Consider the following 12,359-nt stretch of genomic DNA (forward strand, 5'->3'; position numbering starts at 1 on the left):
TGTCTTTTGATAATAGCCATTCCAATAGGTGTGAGGTGATATCTCATTGTGGTTTTGATTTGCATTTCCCTGATGATTAGTGATGTTGAGCATCTTTCATGTACCTGTTGGCCTTTGTATTTCTTCTTTGGAAAAATGTCTATTCAGGTCCTTTGCCCATTTCTTAATTGGATTATTTGGAGGTTTTGCTATTGAGTTGTATGAGATCCTTATATATTTTGATATTAACCCCTTATCAGATACATGATTTGCAAATATTTTCTCTCATTCCATAGTTTGCCTTTTCATTTTGTTGATTGTTTCTTTGGCGGTGCAGAAGCTTTTTTTTTTTTTTTTTTTTTTTTTTTTGCAGTATGCAGACCTCTCACTGTTGTGGCCTCTCCTGTTGCAGAGCACAGACTCAGCGGCCATGGCTCACGGGCCAGCATCTTCCCGGACCGGGGCACCATATCCCCTGCATCGGCAGGTGGACTCTAAACCACTGTGCCACCAGGGAAGCCTAGTGCAGAAGCTTTTTATTGTGATGTAGTTCCACTTGTTTATTTTTGCTTTTATTGCTTGTGGTTTTGGTATCATATCTGAAAAATCATTGCCAAGACCATTATCAAGGAGCTTACCTCCTATGTTTTCTTCTAGAAGTCTTACAATTTCAGGTCTTTCATTTACGTCTTTAATCCATTTTGAGTTAATTTTTGTGAGTGGTAAAAGATGGAGGGCAGTTTAATTCTTTTGCATGTGGATATCCAGTTTTCCCAACACTATTTATTGAAGAGACTATCTTTTCCCCATTGAGTATTCTTGGCTCCCTTGTCAAATATTTGTTGACTGTACATGTATGGGTTTGTTTCTGAGCACTTTATTCTGTTCCACTGGTCTATGTATCTGTTTTTTTGCCAGTATCATACTGCTTGTTTGATAGCTTTGCAGGATCGTTTGAAATCAGGAAGTCTGAGGCCTCCAGCTTTGTTCTTCTTTCTCAGGACTGTTTTGGCTATTTGGGGTCTTTTGTAGTTTCATTTGTGTGTTCAGGCAGGGCTTCTGGGTGGGCTCCCTGATGGGGCAGGGCTGCTGGCTGTGATCCATTGTCAGGTGGGGCCACTAGCTGGGCTCCACAGTCACCTCTAGTCAGGTGGGGCTGTAGGCTGTGTTTGCTGGCAGTGTAGTGCCACTGGTTGTATGCCACAGTTGGGCAGGGCTGGGGGGGGGGGCATGCACCACAACCTCTCCTGACTGGGTGAGGCCTTAGGCTATGCCATTGGCTGGATTCTGGAGTTCAGGAGGAGCTGCAGGCCCCCAGTGAGCCTCCCAGGAAGCATCTCATAGTGCTGGGGAAGCTGAAGGTCCACCTTGGGTTCTCCTTTTCCCACTGAGAAACCATTGGGCCCTCTTGGTGCGACAGGCACTGTGCTGGCCTGGGGGAAGGGCAATGCAGTCAAAGTGTAGTTGCTCCTTTCACCCTTCAGATGCCATCTGTCTCGGTCTCTACTGTCTAAGGGATTCCTTTAGCTTCACTCCCATGTTCTAGGACCTTCACAGTGGTATTTTATCTGTGGGCAGTTGCTAATTGGTCTTCTTGTGATGGGAGAGGGGAAGGGGGGCTCTGAAGTCAGGAACACCCACATCACCATCTTAATAAAATCACTCCTAAGATATTTCAACATCAGTTTGTATCTTGAACATATAAATTAATATGAGAAACCTAAATTGCACAAATAGAAAAGGAACAAGCACTGTTAACAGGTAGTTTGTAGAAGAAAAAATTCAAATGGTTGATAAGCCAACGAGAAGATGCTTAACCTCACGAATAACGAAGGAAATGCAAATTAAAACCAGAGTAAGATACTATTTCCTATTTGAAAATCTGGCAAAAGATTAAAATGTCTAATCTTTTTAATCAGCTGAGATGTTAAGAGAAAGAAACCCTCATGCATCGCTAATGTGTTCTGGGTGAGGGCTCTAGGAGAAGACAGTCCAACTAAGTCTCCATTTTGCTTTCCAGAAAACCAGCTTTCTAGAGACAACACCTCCCTTTCTGTAGTATAATAAGCTCTTGTTAATGGTGAGACTGTCAAGTCAAGGAGAAAGGGGAGTTACTACAATTGTATGCTGGTAAGAAGTTAAGAAGTCTTCAAGGCAAGAGACATTTTAGCCCTCCCTTAAATCTCACCAATGATCAACTGTCAGCCTCCAAACAAACCAGACCTTTCCCTTCCTCTACCTATCATGAGACTAATTTTTCTCTCCCAGCCCCCTCTGAACTGAATCCCACCGGTCTAGTCAACTGAATGAACTGGAAAAATAGGTCACTCACCTCCCTTCTGCCAGACAGAAACAAGAAGAAAACTTTGAGTCCTTATCAAGGCAGTTACCTCAGTGTTTGTCTTTGGGTAATAAGGGGACAGCCATGAAAAGCCAAATGGTGCAGCACCAGACGCTCTGCTTGTTCCCAGCAGACCCCAACAGGGAACAATTAGGAAGGGAGGATGAAGGAAATGAACCGATACCATTTGGCATAATAGTGTAGCAGATTGACTCCGTGGAGAGCACCACGCCTTACAAATTATGAGGCCATTAGGGATATTATTTTTCCTTCTCCTTATGGGTCTAGGAGGGAATTCTTATTTGTCCATAAAAGAAATGCGTGTGCTCCTGGGCACATATCCAGAGAAAACTCTAATTTGAAAAGATACATGCACCCCAGTGTTCATTGCAGCACTATTTACAATAGCCAAGACATGGAAGCAAATTAAATGTCCATCAACAGACAAATGGATAAAGAAGATGTGGCACATATATACAATGGAATATTACTCAGCCATAAAAAGAAATGAAATTGGGTCATTTGTAGAGACATGGATGGACCTAGAGACTGTCATACAGAGTGAAGTAAGTCAGAAAGAGGAAAAGCAAACATCATATATTAACGCATATATGTGGAATCTAGAAAAATGGTACAGATGAACCAGCTTGCATGGCAGAAATAGAGACACAGATGTAGAGAACAAACGTAGGGACACCAATGGGAGAAATGCAGGGGTGGGATGAATTGGGAGATTGGGATTGACATACATACACTAATATGTGTAAAATAGCTAACTAGGGCTTCCCTGGTGGCACAGTGGTTAAGAATCCACCTGCCAGTGCAGGGGACACAGGTTTGAGCCCTGGTCCGGGAAGATTCCACATGCCACGGAGCAACTAAGCACACGAGCCACAACTACTGAGCCCACATGCCACAGCTACTGAAGCCCGCATGCCTAGTGCCCGTGCTCCACAACAAGAGAAGCCACCGCAATGAGAAGTCTACACACCACAACGAAGAGTAGCCGCCGCTTGCCACAACTAGAGAAAGCCCACACACAGCAACGAAGACCCAATGCAGCCCCAAAATAAATAAATAAATAAATAAATAAATAAATTTATAAAATAGATAACTAATGAGAAACTGCTGTATAGCACAGGGAACATCTACTTCACCTCGCTGTACAGTAGAAACTAACACAACATTGTAAAACAACTCTACCCCAATTTTTTTTTTAAGTCATTAAAAAATTAAAAAAAAAAAAAAAAGATCCCACAAGTTGCAATGAAGATCCCGGCACAGCCAAATAAATAAATAAATAAATATTTTTTTGAAAAGAAAAGAAGAAGTGTGTGTGTGTATGAGTTTGGGAGAAGAAATAGGAGTAACTCAACTCATAACTGGTTTTAAGATCTCTTTTGGTGAAGACACAAACAGGAGAACCCCATCCACTCCGGACCACAGTGTGAGACTTGGATTACCAAAATCCATCCTCCATCCAGGCAGTTCTATTGTGCTCAGATCTACTATCTCACCTCCCCTGGGGCAGGGGAGGCGGGTGCTGCCACTACTTTAGGCCCAAACACTCAGACTTGGGAAAATAGATTCCCAAGAGGGAAAGAGGGAAGAGGAATGGTTCCTAGGATGAGATCAATTCTATGGATAGGTGGAAGGTTTCCCAAACAGCATCTGGAGATTCTCATGGGGAGGTAAATTAGAAGAAGAAAGTATATGAAACAGGAATAGTTCTGAGGACAGGGGTATACCCATGAAAGGATTCTATCACTTTCCTTGCCTCTTCCAGCTTCTGGTGGCTGTTAACATTCCTCCACTTAAGGCCACAGCACTCCAATCTCTGCCACCACCTTCATGTTATTTTCTGTATAAGTGTATAATCTCCTTTTGGTCTCTCTCTTGTGAACAGATTTAAGGTCCACTAAATAATCCAGGATAATCTCCTTGTGTCAAGATCCTTAGTCCAATCACGTCTGCAGAGAGTTTTTCTTTATAAGGTGACATTTACAGGTTCCAGGGATTAGGATCTGATATCTTTGTGTGGCTATTATTCAGCTTACTACAGGCACTCTCCTGTGAAGGATTTAATTTCTTGAATGTTTTCCTCTTAGATCCTCTAAAAGGTCATATTTATCAAACAGATTTAAGATTTCAACTCCTACCTTTTAATTTCCTTTAATTGTGCCACAACTTTTCAGTAAAGGAAGTCAAATACACACCTACCGCCCTGTGTGAGGTGTGGGTAATAGAGTGGAGAATAAATAAATATGACAGGAGATGAGAAGGATGCCTTGTCCATATCAGACTCTCTGCTTGTCCCTTTACAGAGAAGAAGCAGTCTGCCAATGGGATGTGTCTAAGAGTTCCCGGAAGTGAGCAGCGGTCACAGCCTGAGTCCGGGGGAGTGGTCATGGCAGAGTTCAAGTAAAGGAGAAAAGCATGAGATGCTAAAGATCATGTTCCAAATTGATAACCAAATAGGTGTTGCAAATAAAACCTTCCAGGGGGCTTCCCTGGTGGCGCAGTGTTTGAGCGTCCGCCTGCCGATGCAGGGGACACGGGTTCGTGCCCTGGTCTGGGAGGATCCCACATGCCGCGGAGCGGCTGGGCCCGTGAGCCATGGCCGCTGAGCCTATTGTGCGGAGCCTGTGCTCCACAACGGGAGAGGCCACGACAGTGAGAGGCCCGCGTACCGCTAAATAAATAAATAAATAAATAAAAAATAAAACCTTCCAACTTTCCACCTTACGTTGGAGCAAGCTGTCTCTGGAAAGGGAGTACAGGTAAATTCATATGTTGCATGAGTCTCCTAAATGGAATAAAAACTTTACCCCAGGACTTAAACACTTTAATAATAATCTTGCTTCCATCCCCTTTCACCCTTTCCTAGTTTCACACCCTCTCTCTCTTTCTCTGTCTTTCTCTTTGTCTCTGTCTCTCTGTCTCTGTGCATGTCACACAGAAACACACCCCACATACACAGCCCCTTGTCTCCTGGCAACAACAGTTAACTCAAACAAGGCTATCCAAAATCATTATCTACTTCTGCCTTTCTCACCACCACCATTACAAACATCACTCAAAACCAAAAGAAAAAAAAAATAGCTTGATTCCACACAATGCATGACCATGGAAAATGACAGATTGAGATACAGTGCATTGCGCGTGCTGCCAATGGTGATATTGTTATAGTGAATTCATCATCCTGACACGTTCATAATACTCTGACAGTGCTGTCTTATCACACCCTGCGCTGCCTAAGCTGTGCAGCTCAGAGCAGCGTCAGCCCTTACATCTCCCCTAAATGTTCTGCCACGTGCTGGCGTGTGTTCAACACTGCCTGGATGAGGAAAATGAAGTACATGAGGACGAGGGCAAAGGGGTGTTGGTACCTGATTGAAATGGAAGCTAAATGGCTTTTCTCATCTGGGCTTTTCTGAGGAGGGTCTCCTGAGCAAGGCCACTGACATCAGCTTTGCTAACACTGATGAATAGGCTGGTCATACATGACTCTATTTGAAACAGAAGAGATTTTCCTGAATGATGCAATTACTAGGAGATGAGAAGAACTCTCACCCCCTCAACACTGATGAGTTAACAGTCCACAGCATGCCAGGGAAATCAAGTATCAACAGAAACCCATACATCCTTATCCCTGCCCCTCCACCCCGCACTCCTCCCAACCTTTGCCAAAAACAAAAAAAAACAAATCCAGCAGTTCTTCAGTGATGATCGCAAGACACTAGCCTCCACTCTGGAATGAGCAAAACCTACTGTCTTCGTTTGGGTTCCCTAGAAGCAGACCCTATGGGAACCTTTCAAGTGCAAGTTCAGGAGGCGCAGGAAGCACCGACTGCCTCCAGCAGGTGACTGGGAAGTGAGAGAGGGAAGGGAAGGAAGGCAACGAAAGTGTGATGGAAAGCTACCTACCACCACCGGGGGTGACTGGCGTCTAATCCCATGGGGAAACCGGGAAACAGTATAAAACACACTCTCCCAGGCCACCCCACTAGAGAGGCAAGGGGGTGGGGGATTTGTCCCCAAACTCCTGTCAGCCATTGGTTGAGGGTTGCTCCCTGGAGGGATGAATTCCTGGGTATTTCTGGTCCAGCACTTCTGGTCATCTTTGGACAGGTCACTAATTCCAGCCTGCTGGGCAAGGGACAGCATTACCCCACAACCAGCCCCAGAGAAACTGCCGATTAAGTTAGTGATGTCAACAGCCACTAACATCAAACCCTAAATATGGTTTTAGCCATATCACTGAAGAAAAAAGTCTGGCCACACACAAAAACAAGTACTATGCTAAGACTCAATGTCCAAAAGAGGGCTTCCCTACTGTCCTAAGATTACAGTTCTAGGTAGCGTGCTACGCACTTTGGGCACCAGAGGAAACACTCATAATGACTTGGCCCCATCGCCTTTCATTTTGCACAAGAACAAGTGTACAGGGTTTTTTTCCGTGTCGCTCAGGCAGCTCCATTCTCAGCCAGCCAAGCTGGGGCTGTGACTGCAAGGAAAATTGTGAAGGAGCTGAAGTTTGCTTTAGTCTTCTCAGCCTCCTCCTTCTGGTGCCCCTTCCTACCCAAACCCCTTCAAAACCCTTTCAAAATCACCAGAGGTTCTGATATTAGTCATTTAAACCTAAGTGTAAGTGTAACTTCCACTCACTCCACAAATACTTAATAATCACCTTATTTTAGGTCGGACACTGTGCTGGATGCTGGGAATACAGAAATATAACTCACAGTCCTGGTCTGTACACTATGATAAGGACTAGGATTAAAACATACAGAATGGGGCTTCCCTGGTGGCGCAGTGGTTGAGAGTCCACCTGCCGATGCAGGGGACACGGGTTCGTGCCCCGGTCCGGGAGGATCCCACATGCCGCAAAGTGGCTGGGCCCGTGAGCCATGGCCGCTGAGCCTGCGCGTCTGGAGCCTGTGCTCTGCAACGGGAGAGGCCACAGCAGTGAGAGGCCCGCGCGGCAAAAAAAAAAAAAAAAAAATACAGAACGATATGAGAGCCTTGGGGAGTGGCTACTAGGAAGTGTTTCTCCAATTAGTGATTCAAAGTCCTTGTCCCTTGCTATATATATTTCAAGCATCAGTGAGTAGCCAGAAAGGATTGGGGAACGGAAGGAAGCCCCTTGCCTCAGATTCCTAAATCCCATGTTGTTGCTGTAGAGATTTCAGGCATTTAGGCGGCTTCCTATTCCACTTCCATATAGAGCTGGCCTGTTGCCATGGCCTTCAAATTGAAAACTGAGCAACAGTGCACACATCTGCTCTGAAATCCGGCTGTGCGTAACGGATGATTTTTAATTTGCTTGTATATTCCAGAAAAAAATAGATTTCCTATTTATAGATTAATTTGGTATTTGGATAATAATGCTCTCTTGGCTTATTATTCAGTGTGGGGATTTCCTCTGTGTTTCTGGCTACACCTGTTTGGGTCCCTTATCCCTGCACCTCACTTTAAGGAATCGGAGCCAGAGCCCAAGGAAAAGTCTCTGTGTCTCGCATGTCTTCATCTGTAAAAGGAAGCTAATGATACCTCACAGAGAAGCTGGGAGGATTAAATGAAATAATGCCACACACTTAGAGACCAATGTCTGACACTGGGCAGGCCATCAGTAATGTGGGGAGTTTAGGAAAACAGAATGGGAAAGTTCACTTCTCCCAACAAACTCCAAGCTTGTCTGAGAGATTATAATCAAATCTTAGGCTGTACTCCATAAGAACAGTTATCAAATGCTTACTGCTTTCTTAGGAAGGAAATAAGAAGGCCTTTGAAAATATAGATGTGCACGGGAAGAGGTTAACCTAACTCCTAACCTCCTGAGGGCAGCTAAACTCAAGTAGGCTGGTGGCCACTCAACAAGCAGGACACCATCAGCTCTATGGGGCTGACACATTGGGTTACACTCAAACACCACTAAGCAGGGGATCCCAGACCTTTGGCTTACAAGCACACACACACACACACACACACACACACCCCAAACACAATGATATCCCTCCAACAAACACATCTAATTCAATTAAGTTTATACGTTATAAACAAATATGAGTGCAGTACTTTTCTTTGGTGAAAGTTGAAATGTCAGAATTATCTTCCAAATCAGGTATGAGTAAACTTGCTATACAGGTCCAGATGGCAAACATTTTTAGGCTTTATGAACCAAGAAGCAATGTCCTTAATTCTTAGACAATTGTTCTAGTAAAAAGGGTAACAGTCTTTTTAAATTTTGCATTTAAAAACATAAAAACCATTCATAGCTCAAAGACTGGATCTGGCCCCAGGGTCTAGAATTTGCCATCCCCTGTTCTAAAAAGATGAAACTGAGTTGCATCTGCATGAATGAGTCTGCAGTTCCTACCTAACAGACATTTTCACAGAACAGACCAGGAGCTACATGGCACAATCACTCACCTATAAGAAACAGGCTGTGCGAATCCTAATGTGACCCCAAGCCCCAAAACATACCCATTTCCACCTGAAATTATCCATCTACTATTGCCTAAAATTCCTGCATTCAAACTTCATTTTTTTGCACTGAGTAGATTCAGTTTTTTCGGTTTGTTTGTTTGTTTTGCGGTACGCGGGCCTCTCACTGCTGTGGCCTCTGCCGTTGCAGAGCACAGGCTCCGGACGCGCAGGCTCAGCGGCCATGGCTCACGGGCCCAGCCGCTCCGCGGCATGTGGTATCTTCCCGGACCGGGGCACGAACCTGTGTCCCCTGCATCGGCAGGCGGATTCTCAACCACTGCGCCACCAGGGAAGCCCTAGATTCAGTTTTTAAGAAACCATTTAGAGGGGTAGTAAATTAAGTCACTAAAACTTTAACAATAATTTTATTATTTTCTCAAATGACTTCTTCACATGGGAATCTTAAACAACATATGAAAAATGAAAGAACACCAAAAGAAATGTGAGTAAACAAGGGTGGTCCTCAAAAAAAATTGGAATGTTCCCTAATTCCATATCAATTTATAGAAAAAGATTAGAGTTGGGATAGTGTTATTCTGATGTATCTGCATTTTTCACCTAGTTTCCCTACTCAAAACAGAGTAAGGTAGTGGTAACGCATGCAGACTCAGTACACTCACTACTGAGTGTAGTGAGTCTGGTTCTCACCAGATGTATAACCTTGGGCAAGTCACTTAACTGAGGGAACCTCACATTCTCTGAAAAATTAGAATGATGTTAGGATCTACCTCAGAGTGCTGATGTAAGGATTTAATGAGTTAGATATATGAAGAACACTTAGAATAGTTTGGGCACATAGAAGATTCTCAACAGGTGTTGGCAACGACTGTATTCACAGTTCTCAAATTTTAGTGCAAAGAATAAATGTAGAATTTGTTGAGAATTCATACTCCCGGGACTTCCCTGGTGGCGCAATGGTAGAGAATCCACCTGCCAATGCAGGAGACACAGGTTCGATCCCTGGTCCAGGAAAATTCCACATACCATGGAGCAACTAAGCCCGTGTGCCACAACTACTGACCCTGTGCTCTAGAGCCCGTGAGCCACAACTACTGAGCCCTGTGCCACAATTACAGAAGCCCGCATGCCTAGAGCCCGTGCTCCACAACAAAAGAAGCCACCGCAATGAGAAGCACATGCACCGCAACAAAGAGTAGCCCCCACTCGCCGCAACTAGAGAAAGCCCGCACGCAGCAACGAAGACCCAACGCAGCCAAAAATAAATAAATAAATTTATTTTTTAAAAAATTTATCAAGATACACATTTGTAACTTATCTACTTCTTTGTACGTAAGTTTTTTCTTCAATAGAATAGCAAAAATCAAACACCAAAAACAAACAACAAAACAAATCCAGTGCCCTAGGTCAGTAGTTCTCATCCCTGATTGAATATTAAACTCACTTGAGGAATATTTAACAAACATCAATGCCTTGGCCCCAATTCTCAGAAATTCTGACTTAACTGATGTAGGGTAGGGCCCAGCCATCAGTACGTTTTTAGAAGCTCCTCAGATGAGCCTGTCCTTTACAGCCATGGTTGAGAACCCATGCCCTAGAACAGTGTTCCCAACCTTACCATGCATCAGATTCACCTGGAGGGCTTGTAAAACACCAATGATTGGGCCTCTCTTCCAGGTTAAACATGTGGCATCAAACCCCTCTTGTCCTCATTCATCTAATATTCTTCTGTCGATAAAGAGTTAATGTTCCTCAGCTATTAAAAATCTATAACCCAGAAACTGGACTATATCTATAGTTACAGATACAGGTATTTCTGACATCACAACTTCTGATCAAATTAGCAAACATTTCCTGAGCCCTACAATGTACCATTCACAGAGTGGTGTGCAGAGTTTGCTTTCAAGAAGTCTTCAAACCAGAGTAGAACTCCTGAGTCTCCTACATAAAGGTATTCATGTTGATTTTTTACTGCGAGATGCCTTCTGGATTAATATTTGGAATGGCAATCCCTTTCTGTAAGTGGACACAGCATGGGGCACTAGAAGAATCTGGAGGTCCTTAGGAAAAGACAATGACAGTCACAAAAAAAGGGTGCACACGCTTCAGTGTAAATTTAAGGGATTTTTTTTCTTGTATATATTTTAGGTGCTCCCAACCCATTTGCCCTGGAGGCTCTGTTTAGAACTTTATCTTTTACCAGAGAGGGATTCCACTGTGACAAATTTAATGGCAATCTTAAAGACCATTTTACAGTTATAGCCTCAGATAATGCAATGCAGAGTAATCCTCAAAAGCATCACAAGTATAACCCTTGGATCACCACTCAAAACTGATTTATTCCTAAGGACTTTGCTCTGCACATTTCCATTCCCCCATGCCCCTTATTTGTTGTTTGCACTACTTAAATTCTATTGGTAAGAAAGGCCTTGATATTGGATTGCAGTGCCTAGGTAAAATATCTAGGTTATGCATTTGTCAGCTCTCAAGTCAGGTAGAATAACTGAAGTCCATTTGCAAAGCTTTCTACAGCTCACTAGCAGGAATATAAACTGACAACTTCAACAAGAAAATAAGGAAGAAAAAGTCTTATGAAATTATATTCACCACGAAGTTTCCCACATTTCTAAAAACTTCTGTAAAACAGAAAGCTTTGATTTGGTGTCAGTTAATACTATGGCAATAAAACACATCCATTGTTCCTGATGGCTACAATCTTACTCTCAGTTTTATAGAAACATCTGTTCAACCTTATACCTTGCATCTTACTATCTCTTTAAACAGCATCAACGCTACTTGAAATCCTATGTGATCTGCACCCCAACCTTATGAAATAATTGGCATCTCAGGCAAAATTATATTGGACAATATGTAAAAAGAGTAAAATTCCATGATCAAATGGAGTTTGTCCCAGAAATGAAAGGTTTAACATTAGAAAACCAATGTAATTCACGATATTAACAGAAAAGGGATAAATGCAATGACTGTCTCAGAAAATGCAGAAAAAACATTTGACAAAAATCAAAATCCATTCATGTTTAAAACTCTCAGCAAACTAGGAATAGAACAGAACTTCTTCAACTGATACATCAAAGACCTACAGTTATAACACACAATGGTGAAAGACTGAATACTTTTTCCCTAAAGTTAGAAACAAGAATTCCATCTCTCACCACTCTTATTCGACATTTTGCTGGAAGTCCTAGCCAATGTAACAGGTAAAAAAGGAAATAACAGGACTTCCCTGGTGGTCCAGTGGGTAAGACTCCACACTCCGAATGCAGAGGGCCTCAGATAGATCCCGCATGCCGCAACTAAGATCCAGCACAACCTAAAAATAAATAAATATTTTTTTTAAAAAAAGGAAATAAAAGACATACAAATTGGAAAAAAGAAATAAAATTGTCTTTATTAGCGGACATGACATGCTCACGTACATAGAAAAACCTGAGGAATCTAGACAAAAACTACTAGAAAGGATAAGTGTAATAGGAAGGTAGAAGCATGCAAGGGCAATACTCAAAAATCAACTGTATTCCTAAATTGTAGAAATAAGCAATTAGAAATTGAAGTTAAAAAACAATGTCATTTA

The 12,359-nt window shown here is 42.8% G+C and overlaps 1 protein-coding gene across 1 annotated transcript in view; it reads right to left on the reverse strand.

Annotated features, from left to right (window-relative positions):
* LOC131758918 (leucine-rich repeat-containing protein 40-like) overlaps positions 1–12,008 on the reverse strand; it is a 44,599-nt gene extending 32,591 nt beyond the window's left edge. The window contains 1 exon segment of the mRNA XM_059067532.2: positions 11,941–12,008. The gene's annotated coding sequence lies outside the window, so the exon portion shown is untranslated.
* Between the last annotated feature and the right edge of the window lie 351 nt (positions 12,009–12,359).

This window comes from Kogia breviceps, chromosome 6 (assembly GCF_026419965.1).
Source record: "Kogia breviceps isolate mKogBre1 chromosome 6, mKogBre1 haplotype 1, whole genome shotgun sequence".
In the NCBI taxonomy this organism is placed as follows: domain Eukaryota; kingdom Metazoa; phylum Chordata; class Mammalia; order Artiodactyla; family Physeteridae; genus Kogia; species Kogia breviceps.